The sequence below is a fragment of the Apis mellifera genome, linkage group LG12, assembly GCF_003254395.2.
Source record: "Apis mellifera strain DH4 linkage group LG12, Amel_HAv3.1, whole genome shotgun sequence".
Taxonomy (NCBI): domain Eukaryota; kingdom Metazoa; phylum Arthropoda; class Insecta; order Hymenoptera; family Apidae; genus Apis; species Apis mellifera.
Genome location: NC_037649.1, coordinates 10274471 through 10288445, shown reverse-complemented (window position 1 = coordinate 10288445; position 13975 = coordinate 10274471). Strand labels below are relative to the sequence as shown.

General features: G+C 43.5%; 1 protein-coding gene and 1 non-coding gene across 12 annotated transcripts in view; both read right to left on the bottom strand.

The window, feature by feature from the left end:
• Positions 1-13975, bottom strand: part of LOC408393 (agrin) — a 336061-nt gene that overhangs the window by 186528 nt on the left and 135558 nt on the right. The window lies entirely within an intron of this gene.
• Positions 1011-1124, bottom strand: Mir3780 (microRNA 3780). The gene has a single exon (NR_039478.1). It is a non-coding gene; the product is annotated as a microRNA 3780 (primary transcript).

The following is a 13975-nucleotide window of genomic DNA, read 5'->3' as shown; positions in this document are numbered from 1 at the left end:
AAGCAGACATGTTGTTAGTATGATCGAGTATCGTCAAGGATCGTATACAACATAATACCGACCATCGATTCTGAACCACGTGCTAGACTAGACGCAACATATTACATCGGGAGGGGAGGAGAGGTTGTTCCACGCAACTCTAATTAATTCTCCTCGCGGCGTATATAAATTAACCGACGATGAAGTTTATCCCGATAGAAATCTGAAAAACGCTTTCACTCGTATTAATGGCGCGGAGGAAACGCGGTTCGACAATCCATTTTTATCTCGTTTGATCGCAATCTTTCTTTATTATGATTTCGTTAATTAAATCCGGATACATTTCCTCTTAGAAAAATATTCAAAGGTGGCACAAAGATGGTAAAGGGGAACAGAGAGAAGAAAGAAAAGAAAAATCTTGCCAAAGTCCTCGATCCTCGATGAAATAAGCGATTTAAAAGGAGAGGAGAGGAATTCGAACGGGCAATTGGATCGAGAGATCATCGGATCTTTTGAAATTCGTTTATTATTATCGAGGGGGGTTTTAATATTTATACCGATGGCACGATGAACGCCCCCCATTCTCCCCTCTCTTCCTTTCAGCCTTAATGGAGCGATTGACGTACTGTAAATCCCCGAGATAGAGGGACGATCGTGGTAATGGATTTACGATATTCGGGTCAAGCCTTCGTTCCAACGTAAAAAAAGTATGCAGATCGGTTTTACAAATTAAACAGCAGTTTCTAGTATCATGCCGTTCTATCCATACATATATGTATATATAATTCCCTTGATTAAATTTCCCGGAAAAGAAAATAGAGCGAAGATAAGACGCTTACGTTACGAGACGTTTTTACTATCGATCCTTCCTTCTAAATTATATACGTTTCCACGGAGGAGCACGAACGCGAATTAAAAACCGCGCCCGGTTGTGATCCCGCTGGGACGCGAAATCGTCGAAGAAGCCGTCATTTCCGGATCCAACGCTCGCCAACACGGTGGTGGCTCTAGCGATTTCCACGGAACACGAGTCTCTAACGAGTAACAGCGGAATCACTTTACGTGCAACGGCCGGGCACGCATATAAATGCAGCTACGGAAAGTTTTGTCAGTTACGATGCCGCAGTTATACTCTCGACGGAGTTGGCGGAATACGGTTTCCAGGGGAGAAAGAAGAATCCCCGCGGTGGATCTCGCGAAAGCGAATCCACGTAAATACGTGGGATAACTCGCTACGATTCGGATATACGTATTACGTGCACGTGTAACACAGTGCGTGGAAGGTATTGCGAGGAGTAAATAGAGGAGGATCCGACTTATCTTCTCGCAATTGATTTAAAAGTTTTATCCCTTTATTGCGAGGAGAGAATACTTTGCAAAAAAATTTTACTTTTTTGTCTCGCTTTTTCACCTATGCTGCTGGTTTAGCTATCCCGATGCAGGTGATATTTTCGCGCGATTTCCCGATATATATATATATATGTTCTCGATAAATCGATGATGTTGCTTTATTTATTTAATACAAAATTTATTTAACACGGTTCGTGTCACGCAACGAATAAACAATACGAGATGTGTCCGGTGGCTCGTGATTTATTCGGCCGACCGTTTACACGCACGAAAATTTTTAAATTAGCACCTCGGGGAGTAGGTAAAATAAATTTGTGACGCGCGAATAATTTCCGGGGGAACGGGATGAAAATTCGAATTCGAGTGTAGAAAGATCGAAGGACGGATGGATGAAACGCGATGGGAAGGCGTGTAGTATAAATTGAACCGTTCCTTTTTTCTTCCCCCTCCGTTCCTTCCTTCCGTTATTGCGCAGATATGGATTAAGCTCGCGTGATTAAGCTCGAGTTATTTAGGAATTAAAAGCTGACAAGGAATAAAAATATCTCGCAACTCGCATGATTCATTTCCGAATGATCGAGCGTGAAATTCTCCGATTTTTCTCCGGAATTATAATTAATATGAACTGATCGTGATATAATAAACGAATGTTGTATCAATCTTTCATAGCGTACGAAAATAATTATTGTTGCGTTTATTCGAAATCGTATAGGAAAAGCGTCATATATTTTGCGAATATTTTTTTTTCGTTCTTTTTTTTAAGGAAGGAACATCGAAATTCTTTTCGAAGAGCATCCCTTGCGAATAATATATGAACTGATCGTGATGTAATAAACGAATGTTGTATCAATCTTTCATAGGATACGAAAATAATTATTGTTGCGTTTATTCGAAATCGTATAGGAAAAGTGTCATATATTTTGCGAATATTTTTTTTCGTTCTTTTCTTTAAGGAAGAAACATCGAAATTCTTTTCGAAGAGCATCCCTTGCGAATGATATATGAACTGATATAATAAACGAATGTTGTATCAATCTTTCATAGGATACGAAAATAATTATTGTTGCGTTTATTCGAAATCGTATAGGAAAAGTGTCATATATTTTGCGAATATTTTTTTTCGTTCTTTTCTTTAAGGAAGAAACATCGAAATTCTTTTCGAAGAGCATCCCTTGCGAATGATATATGAACTGATATAATAAACGAATGTTGTATCAATCTTTCATAGGATACGAAAATAATTATTGTTGCGTTTATTCGAAATCGTATAGGAAAAGTGTCATATATTTTGCGAATATTTTTTTTCGTTCTTTTCTTTAAGGAAGAAACATCGAAATTCTTTTCGAAGAGCATCCCTTGCGAATAATATATGAACTGATCGTGATGTAATAAACGAATGTTGTATCAATCTTTCATAGGAAAGAAAAAAAATAATTATTATTGCGTTTATTCGAAATCGTATAGGAAAAGTGTCATATATTTTGCGAATATTTTTTTTTCGTTCTTTTCTTTAAGGAAGAAACATCCCTTACGAATGATATATGAACTGATATAATAAACGAATGTTGTATCAATCTTTCATAGGATACGAAAATAATTATTGTTGCATTTATTCGAAATCGTATAAGAAAAGTGTCATATATTTTGCGAATATTTTTTTTCGTTCTTTTCTTTAAGGAAGAAACATCGAAATTCTTTTTGAAGAGCATCCCTTGCGAATGGATGGATCTCCGTAAATGGATCTCGTGTGTCCGTTCGAGATTTATCGTTGTATTACACTGGAAAATGGAGGATGATCGCGGGAACATCTTTATTCCGTCGGGCCGGTCCACTTATCGTTAGAAGGAGTCCTTTGTCACCGAGGAGGACGGAGGCGGCTATAGGGATCGAAAAGGGCGAGAAGGGATGTGAAACAGGAGGGAGGGGTGGGAAATGCAAATTGAGGGGGCGGCGGTAGTTATATTCCGGTCTCGTCGCGCGGAAGGGATGAGAAAAAATCGCGGAGGGGTGCAAGGTCGACATTTTTTACGGATAAAAAGGGAGAGGGGAAGAAAGAAAAGAAGGTGGAGAAGGAAACGAGGATATCTCTCACGCGTCTAATAAGAGAAATAGCCGGATCGGATGGTGTTTCGGCGCCGATTCGTCGCGTGAGAATTACACGCGATATCCTATCCTTCTTATCCCAACTTTAAACTCGTCGCTATTAAAGTTTCTAAAGATTGTTTCACAACTTGTGAATATTTTTCTCGTGAATTCGATTCGGAATTCATCGTCGATACTTTTTTTTTTCTTTTTACGTTTTGCGAGAAGGAAAAGAAAAAAATCTTCGCTCGAGTTTGGTAGAAAATTTATTAAAAATTTTGGGACCGGGATATTACGTACGCGAGAAACAACATTTTTTTCCCCCTTTCTTTTTCCCTCTTACATCTCTCGGTTTATCTCCGTGACATTCGAATAACACGGAGCCACGCAGCGCGCGTTATTTGTACATTGGGAAATTAATTTTCAGAGTGGTCCGCTTTATTAAAAATCGCATTAAAATGAAATAAAGCCGACGTTTATGATTAGTAGGGAAAATTGTTTGCGGCGCCGGGGCAATATCGTTGATTAAAAGAGCAGATTTCGATTAATTATACGTATATCTGGCAGCATTTTCGTTATTATTAAAAGCATTCTTGTCAAAATATCTCTCCTCGTTGTGTATCGACGACACGGATCGGCCGGCAATTTTACACTTGGGATGGATATATTTTAATGTGGAGGAAACAAGGACGACGGGTGTCCGAATAATTGGCTATTGGAGCAAATTACTCGGAAGATCGAAGGGATCATGGCGGGACGATATTGGAGGAGGGATGGTTAAACACTCGAAAGGAAAAGAGGAGAAGATAGAGCGAGAAAAAAGAGAAGGAGAGAAGGAAGGAGAAGGGAAGGTTGGAAGAGAGACGACGGCGTAAACAGCACTCTGTATCGACGTCCGCCTTCTCCTCTTTCACCGTGTAACCCTCTTGAGGAGTTTAAGTTCACTTTGGCCCTCTCTCCCCAACACCTTTTTTTTTTTTTTCCTTACACTCCTTTCAATCGCTCTGGATCTACCACTTAACGCCACCCCTCTTCTTCCCATCGAGTGTCAACCTTTCCAGGACGAATCGACTCGACGAATCGAATTCGTCGCCGCGCCAAGAGAGATCACTCTTCAACGATGAAAAAATGAATGAAAAAATCCGAATTCGATCGAGGATATGATCGAAGCGTGGAAATTATGAATTATAAATTTTCGAAATTGGAAATCGATCTTGGAAGCAGAGAGAGGCGACAAATAAAGGAATACAATGGGAAAAGGAAAAAAGTCGCGCGCGATTCTTTCACCTTCGCTCGGAGTGAATACAGGATCGACTGCGAAAGGGAACATTCACAGCCTCGATCAAGTAGCGTCTGTGTTTAACAACGGGCGAGAGAAGAGAATCGTATTATTCAGTGTTGCGCGAATGGCTGTCGCGTGTGTACCACAAAGGGGGTTGGCGTTCCAGAAAGGATTCTACAAAGGGGAAGAAATGTAGCACCCCCCTCGTCCCTGTCGAAAGGAATCCAGGCCGAAGGTCGAGAAAAAGAGAAAGAGAGAGAGAGGGAGGAGGAAGGGGGTGAAGTTGGACGACGCTCGCAAGGGCGGAAAACTGAAAAATAGTTGGCACCCGTTGCCATGGCCACTAAGTACTCGGAGTCGCGACGACGACGTACCAACCGATACACCATCCCGCTTCCTTTTTCGTATCTCTTTTCCATACGGCTCGAATGGATGGATTTTTTTTTCCTTTTCTTATTATTTCTTCCGAGCGATCGTTCTCCTTTGGCAAAGGGTGAAAGGACGACGTCTCTGCTTGCGCGCAAATATAAGTATAATGGAATAGAATAAAAGTGGGAATAATAATAATAATGATAAAAAGAAAACGATAGAAAGGAACAAATATTGGGGAGAAGAAATTGTAAGAATAAAATATTCCATCCGACAACGGCATCGCATTCTTCCCAACAGGTTGACACAAGTTGACGAGCGCGTTTTTTCTATTTAAAGATTTATACATCGCGGTCGGATATTTTCGTGGTCGGATATTTTTCCATTCGCAATTCGAAATTCAAAAACGCGCATTTCGCAGGTATTTAATATTCTCATCCATTTTTCCCGTGTAATTCCGATGCCTCGGATTACGGATATTTAATTTCCACCGATTTTTGATTTCTCTCTCTCTCTCTTTCCCTCCCTTCCTTCTTCCTTTTTTTTTTTTTTTTTTTACATTTTTTCGCTATTGAAATTATTCAAAATGCTGCACGCGTTTCGACGAATATTGGTTTACCCGGTGAAAAAAAACTGGGACAATAGTTTTTGCCCGACACAATCGTAACGGGTGCCGTTTCTCTTTGCAATTCAAATCTCATTGTTCGCGTAATTAAGTCTAAATATCTGCGAAATTTCAAGCTGGAAATTTTCACGGATAAACGGCTCGTCTTTTTCCCGCGCAATCACTCCGTTTCTTCCGTTCCGTCTTTTGTGGAAAAACGAGAGAGAGAGAGAGAGACGAGTTACTCGTAATGTATACATAATAATGCGGTATGCGCGGGGGGAGGGTGGAAAAAAGGAAAAGAAAATAATAAAGGAAAAAAAGAAAGGGACGCGCGTTGCCAGCCAGCCGCGTTGCTCGCCGCTTTAATACGAATGACGTCGCCATGAAAAATTGAACATCTTCGCCGCCCATTGTTCCCATTGACAAGGGGCAAGAAAAATTGGTACCGCGTTTTCATTTCGCCTTCCCCCCCCCCCCAAAGTCAAATTTCAACGAAAACCGCCGTCGCGATTCTCCGTCCAGTCCCATCGAAATTTCTATATTTTTCTCCATGTCCTCCGATTAAGATCAACTTTTCATCGTCGATCGATATTTCATCGTACGCGATCGGGTGAATATATCTCGTTCTTAGAGGAGGAGGGTCAAAGCGGGGGGAGGAGGAAAGCTTCGAATAGCTGGAATTTCTCAACTTCGATTATTACATCGAGCACTCATTGCGCCTGGGAATTTTCCAACGGGGTTCACCGCACTATTTTCTCCCGTTGCGTTGGAATGTACCCTTTCTCCAAAGGGAAAGCGCGAGCTACGAACGAGTACACCTTGCTCTTTCTTTCTCTCTCTCTCTCTCGAGAGAGAGAGATACGTAGGACAAAGAAGAAGGATGAAATCGCAGTTTCCTCACGCCGCCTGTTCCTCGTCTAATTCTCGACCTCGTTGAACCGCCCCCGTTGTTGAATTTTGCACTCCGGCTGAGAAGAGAAGATGGTGACAAATAACTTCATCGAAGTAAAGTCCCTTCGACCATCATTTCACACCGAATCCTGTTCCAAGAACGCGCACGAACGATCCTCCACGACGTGCTCTGTGCTCTCGTCGTCCTTCGTTTGTTTACGGCAAATCCCTCCGTTGAAACAGGGAGAGAGGATTACAATCGGAATTGTCGCTCGAACAGGCATCTCGACATCGAGAAATCGTTGCTCGCAGGATGGGGATAGAAACGACGACGTCGAAGTCGTTCGATTAATACACCGGCGATTGTGCAACATGTGGACCGGAGCGGAGAGAACGACGACGGCCGTGAAATCGCGTGTGCCGCGTTTCTTTATGGTATCGTAAAGGGAAACGAAGTGGATCGAGACGATGTAGCGATGGCTACGACAACCGTTCGAATTTAATCCTTGCGTATCTCGGAGGAACGAGCTCCCGTTGGAATTGGTTCGGTTAAACGGGCAGGGTTTCGTTTAAACCGGAGGAAATTCAAAAATTCGAAACGATTGTAATTTATAACTCGTATTTTATATATATTATATATATATATATATATATATATATATATATATATATTATTATATATATTTTATATATATTTCTACTATGTGTGTAGATATTTTAATTCTCGATGCGTAAATCAACTCTGCTTGTTTTATAGAAAATTAAAAATTTGAGAAAGACTTAAATAAATTTTTAAAAACTCTGTTTACAAAGAAGAATTTTCGGAACACGATATCGCATTCTTTCTTACGTTGCATGTAAAAAAAACGCGAATAACACGGAAAGAAATAAATTTCAATGTAGCTCTCGCTGAACGAATCGAAACGTAACGATCGACGGAGGAAAGAAAAGAGAGAGGAGGGGAAAAGAAGGAAAGGAGATCGAACGAGCGCAAAAGTCTTCCCCCTTCCTCCCCCCGCTAATCTATTCCGGGGTGGAAGTTTACGGTATCGCAAATTTGCAGCGGATCGACACACGGGCGGCGGGATCATATTCGCCGTGGAAATAAATCACGGGTCCGCGGAGCCATTCTTAGATGCACGCAATTGGCTGTCTGCAGGCGTTGCCAAAGTGTAATAAATAGCGGAGCGCGGCGCGCCGTATGGAAATGAGACGGATATTAAGTTATGACCGATCGTTTGTCTTATCGCGCCGGCGAAATTAAACCTCGGAAACTTGCAAGTTCGAAGGCGGCTCAGCGAAACCGGATACAAATACACCGAAGGAGGGGAAAAAATATTGCGCCCCTCTACCTTCGTTTCCCTCCTACACGCAAAGTGGGGGCTACGTGACGATCGTACAATTTCTTTTCTTCCTTTTCTCCTTTCGCAGCGTAAACGTTTCGCCGAGATTTTGGAACGATCCCCAAATTCTACCAAATTAAACGAAACTTGTAGAAATCGCGACTCTCTCGGTTTCTACGTCTACTTGATTTATCATTGGGCGTTAATGAATAGCATTCGATTATGTATACTCGTTGATTTTCTTCGAGAAAAAGAAGAAATTAAAGTTTGGCGTTCTTTCTTCTATCGTTTCGATTTATTAGGGAGCATGATTCACGTTTGTTCAAAGAGCCGACCGTGTTTACCATCATCAGATTCGATCATCCACATTTATTAACTAAAGTTGTCGAAAAGATAGGTTGAAGGATCGAATTTGTCCTCGCTGGATCGTTTCAACGCGATAGATCGGATAGCTGGGAAAATTTTCTTCCTTGGCCAACGCAGGCCGTTGTCGAGGATTTATCGGGCTGGATAAAAGGAAGGACGAAAGATTCGGATCGTCTTTTTTGGCCGGAGCGTGGACTTGAAGCAAGTGGAGGAGCAAGTCGACCAAGAGAGGAGGCGGAAAAGAGGAAGGAAGAAAAAAGAAGGAGAAGGAGTGTGTGCGTGTGTGTGTGTGGAAGAGAAATAGAGGGTGGGAATATAATTTTTAAGAAGAAAATACATTTTTCCAACCCTTAGCTCGCGACGAGATATTCGTTCTCCGCGCCATATAACCCGATGCACGATGGTGGTTGGCGTTGGAGGAAGGATAAAGCGCCTCCTCCTCTTCTTGCCCGCAATTTTTTATCTAAATGCTTTCGCCTCCGAGGGTTACTCGTTTCGAGGGTGACAATGGCCCGTATCGTCTCTCGGCTGCATCCAGAAACGCGGCGGAGAGGTGCTTCCCAGAATTATTCCCCATTTCCGTGGTCAACGACGCGTTTCTGTCGCTTTCTCCCCCGAAAGTCGAATCGTTGCACCATTTCTTGAAACGTGCATCGTGGAAACGAGACTATGGATTTCCCGTTTCGACAAAAATTGTGCTATCTCGGTTTACGTTGTTTGTACACGCAACCGTATGATTAAGTTTATCCATTCGATATATTGATTTTGAAGGGTAGTAATTTTTATAGTTTCGAAAATATTTATCGTGTTATTTTTTTTTTTAGCGGGAGTTTGCTGCGTATTTCAAAACAAAGCGATATATTAATTGCTACGAAAAAAAAATATATACATACATATATATATATAAAATTTTATCACGTTGTATTACTTCACACGTTACTCTGATATTTCGATCTATCACTTGCGTTTTCGAAAAACAAAAAAACAAAAAAAAAAAAATAACACGAAACACATTTCAATCTCGGCTCTTCCTCCCATCCTCCCGACGTGACCGTATATCACGTCAACTTCCATCCTAACTCCAAGCCTAACTTTTTCTAGAACGGTTCCCCCTAACCCCTAACGGATCCCGCAACCAGACGACTGGCGATCGTAGAGATGGTAGCCGAGATTTCGGAAAGACCACAGACTTCCTTAATCCCACGCGCCGTTGGCCGGCTAGATTATTCGCCCTCATCTCCCCCTCCCTCCCTCCCATCCACGGTTCCATCGCCCTCGCTTCCAACCCCCCCAAGGTCCCCGCTCGACCGCATGGACCGACGTTTCCGCGGCTGATTTAGAGCCACTAATCTCGGGATGGGAGCATCCCTTTCCGTTCCCCTCTCCTCTCTCTCTCTCTTTCTTTCACGTAGAAGCATCACGATCCATTGGAAGGTGCGGAAGGAGAAGGAGCGAGAGAGGAGATATGGAATAAAACGAGCGTGGCTTACGTGGCGTGGAGGCCATTCGAGGCAACAACGAGAGATCCATGGAAGGGGGGGAAGAGGGTTTTGGCCGGGGTACGAATAGTTGACCGTCGTCCGACCGTTTCGAATCAATTCTTGCTCCCCTCCCTCCCTCCCCCATCTCGGTATACGGCGCACGTATAGGGATGCTCCATTTTCCAATAATATGCCCGCTCCGAGACTCCGGCACTTTAATCTTGTCAGTCTTGGACCATGATGTAAAACTACGCGCTCTCCTATCCCTCGTGGAAGAGGGGGCGATAAAAAGCGGGCAAAGCGAGGTTGGGTAAAGTAATCGAATAATCTGGACTGGGGGAAGGGATGTTCCATTGAAGCGACAACGATGAGAGATTCTTCCTTTGTGCTCGAACCGAAAATGGCTATTAAGTTGGGGAGGGGGGTGGAGGAGGAAATTATTGACGTGATATTGGAAACCAATAAGGACACAAATGACAATTGGTCGAAATGACCGTTATTAGATATACGTTAGGCGGACGGTACGGCGGCCGGTTAAATGCGAATTTTCGTCCCGCGCACATGGCGGATTTCGATAAAGCGGGGGAGGGGGGATACAAGAGTTATACCGCGCGTTAAAACCTCTAACGACCGATTCTCTCCCTCCCTCGCACGGATCCATTTCTGAGGGATCTATTCGGTTTCCCGATTGAAACCGAAATCGCTGCGAATCAGAAGGATGGAGAAAATTGTATTCGAGTAATATTCGTTGCAAGTAGTATAATACCATTATTATCGCGCGATGTGGGATACATAACGCGTGTCTCGTATAATAATTTTATCCTCCCGAAGAAAGTTTTCGAGCTTTCTCTCTCTCTCTCTCGAGAGAGAAGGATATTTAAATTTTCCCTTCCCCGGGGCAAAACGAGCCTCGAAAGGCTTCTTGCCCTCACCGCCTCGTCACTATCATAATCGTAGAGAGGACGAGCACAACAAACAGTTGCCATGAACTTCAAATATTCTCAGTTGCTGCGCGCCGTGGCCTGTAACGAAGTATTCGTGGCTGCTATTCCAAGACCCGAGCATATCGTAGCACGGCTTTAAGATTACAACAACGGCCGGCATTTGCGCCGGTTAAATATAATAACAGCAGGGATTCTCAGTTATCCTTTATCCTCTGGCGGGGAGGGGAAAAAAGTGGCGAGAAGTGGGTAAAATGCAACCGGTTTGCGAACCACGCGAGAAAAGGGAGAAAGAGGAGGGGGAGGAAGGGGGGTTTTAGGTCGAGGGAAAATGCGATTGTGCTGTATCCACTTTTCCCAGATCTTTCGCGGATGACACTTTATTAAAATGAAAGAGAGAGTGAAAAGATGAGGAGGAGGAGGACGAATAATACATGGAAGAGGAAGAAAGTGACGGAAGGAATAATATGGAAAAGAGAATGAGAAAGAATCGACAAAAAAGGGAGAAGGAAAAATAGTGAAAGAGCGGTGGAGAAAAATGGAGAAGAAGGCAAAGATGAGGAGGGCGAAGAAGAGATATTAAATTGGCAGGATATTAAAGTATGTTTCGTACGAGCGAAGCGAGAGTCGGGTCCCGCTTGACCTGCTTTCACCCCGGAAATGTTGCGTGCCGTTGGTTCATTAAAACTTGTGGAACCAAAAAAACCGACGGGGGAACGTGTCCTTTCACAATTATCGTGTACCGATCTTGAATTAAAATTCAACGATAGCGGTACAACGAGTACTTGACGCTGATGCCGCCTTTGAATCAACCGTAACGCTGGCTCCAAGCTTTATCGAAATTTTCCAGGCTTTATCCGCTCCAATATTAAATTACGACACGACAGAGAAATGCGAAATAACTTTGAGGAAAAAAAAAATCATCATATGCATCCTTTTTCGATAATCATCGTCATCACTCCTCCTTCAAAACTCTCCTTGCAGAGATTATAACGCACGATATACCAGTGTTGAAAATTTCGTATAAAGCGGCATCGTTATCCTCCACTGAGGTCGCCTGTATTAATCCCCCTTCTCCCCTCCCCTCGAATAATCTGCTCTTCGTTTCCCGCAAGCTTTTACCATTATCCTTCCTCCATAATTATTCGGGAAAATAAAATATACCACGGTTATTCCGCCTCGAGGAGTAAAAATCTTCCCTCCCTCTTTTTCCCCGTTCTTTTCCACGGCGAAATGAAAACAAATTCGCCCCGGATTCCGAAGGGGCGAAACCGCGAAGGCAGGTGCGTTCAACAGTTACGCGGTCGAACGGTTGACGAAGGCGAAGGGCAAAGAGGAGGGAAGGAGAGAGCGGGGAGGGAAATGGAGGAAGGAAAGAGTCCAAGTTCTCAAGTAGTAACGGGCAGGCTGCGGTCAGACGCAGCTGCGGGACGAGCCGAGACACTGGAAGACCGCATTGTTCCTACGGAAACAAAAGGATCAGGCTCATGGCCAGACGATTATTCGCCGTTTAGCGAGGGCGAGCGGCGAGAAAGGGGTGACGAGGGACACTCGACCGGCGAATGAAAAGAAACCACCAAAGGGAAGAGGAGGGAGGAGGATAAGAGCAAACGCAAACGGGGACAAAGAGCGTTAAACGAAAAAACGGATGGAGTCGGAGATAACCAGTGGATTTGGAAACGGGTGGAAACGGAATACTGTTAACGCGGGAGGAAGCGATCCAGTTAATCAATAATGCATCATCGGCTCGCACGATTTAATAATATGGAAAACCGGATGCGCCACCTGATGATATTTATCCTGGAAAATTTATTCCGCCTATCTAATATGTCGAATCATGGGCGGAGGAATTTCCAAAATTTAATTTTATCCTTCCACCAATTAATCGAACTCGTCTTCCGGGTTAATATTATTAAAAGTAAGTGAAAGAGAAGTTTTCGTCCTTTGAGAACTTTGTTGCGAATCTCGGTGACTTGGGGATTTATTAAATTATCGATAAATAGAAAAGAATCACCGTTCTTTTTTTTTTTTTTTTAAGGTCTCGTAATCTGGTACGAAATAGGATATTTCGATACGTCGAAAGACGGCGCGGCAGCATTTTCTCTCTTTTCTTTTTTTTTTCTTTTGGAAAATTCTGCGACAAAGTTCGGTGTTGGCGTGGTGCCATTGCGTCTCCTTCGACCACGTTTGTACGCCGGCAAGCTTGTCGGAATAATGTTCCTGTCCCTTCGTCTTCTCTGTCCTCGAGCTACGTACGATTTACGACGCGTTAAAAAAGTTACGATAATTCTTTCGGTCCCAAAAAAGGGAACTTGGGAATTAGATCGAGACGACGCGACAGATTGCAGAGAAGAATATCGAAGTCGTTGCAAATTGTACAAATTGTATTTGAACGTTTCTTTGTACCTCTCGATTAACCGTCTCGAATGATTATATTCACAGTGACCGCATTTATCCATTTACGTTTGAAAATCATTTCTCAACGTGTTGGTTAAAGATCGCAGAGTTAGCCAACCAAGCCAAGTTAGCTGAATTTCCAAGTTTCAAATCTACGTTTCCTTAACCGAGATCCACGTCACAGAGCACCTATAACCATCATCGCCTAATCCAATTTCCGTTTACACACGAACGAGATGGAAGGTCGGCGCTAAACACACCGGCAAGACCAAGAGTCGGTTCATTATGCGAATTACGGGCGTAAACCGTGCGAGTCACGTAGACCTCTGACGCGGTCCCAAAGTGAAAATTCCAGTTATCTTGGCCCATCGTCCCCAACGGCGGCCAACAACAACAGCCAAGTTAGCCCGACAAGCGCGACGCGAGAGAGAAGCGAGACGAAGTTCGAAAAAACAAAACCCTTTACTTTGAACCGTCGCGGGCGAATATCGCGAATCTGAGAACCCCTGCCCTTATTATATTTAGCGAGTGCAAACAGTCGTTGCTGCAATCTACGAAGCCAACGTGGTAGAGCAAGCAGGTAATGCTACTTCCAAAGTGACTCTATTATTGCAGTCGAATATATTATACAAACATGGCTGCCGTCGGTTAAACCCCCTTACCACCTAGCCTCACCCTCTCTCCATCCGCGACGCGCCGCTCCTCTCGCCCCCTCCCTCCTGCGCGCAATCTCCTCTCTCTCTCTCTCTCTCTCCCTCCCACGGCTTTATGCATTAGTGATGAAGTGCTTCCTAACCTGAAATTGTCTTTCTCAGCGGGACAAGCGTCGGCACGCCCGCCGGATCTACGTGGAACGAGCGGCGTATATACCTACCCTCGTTGGATCT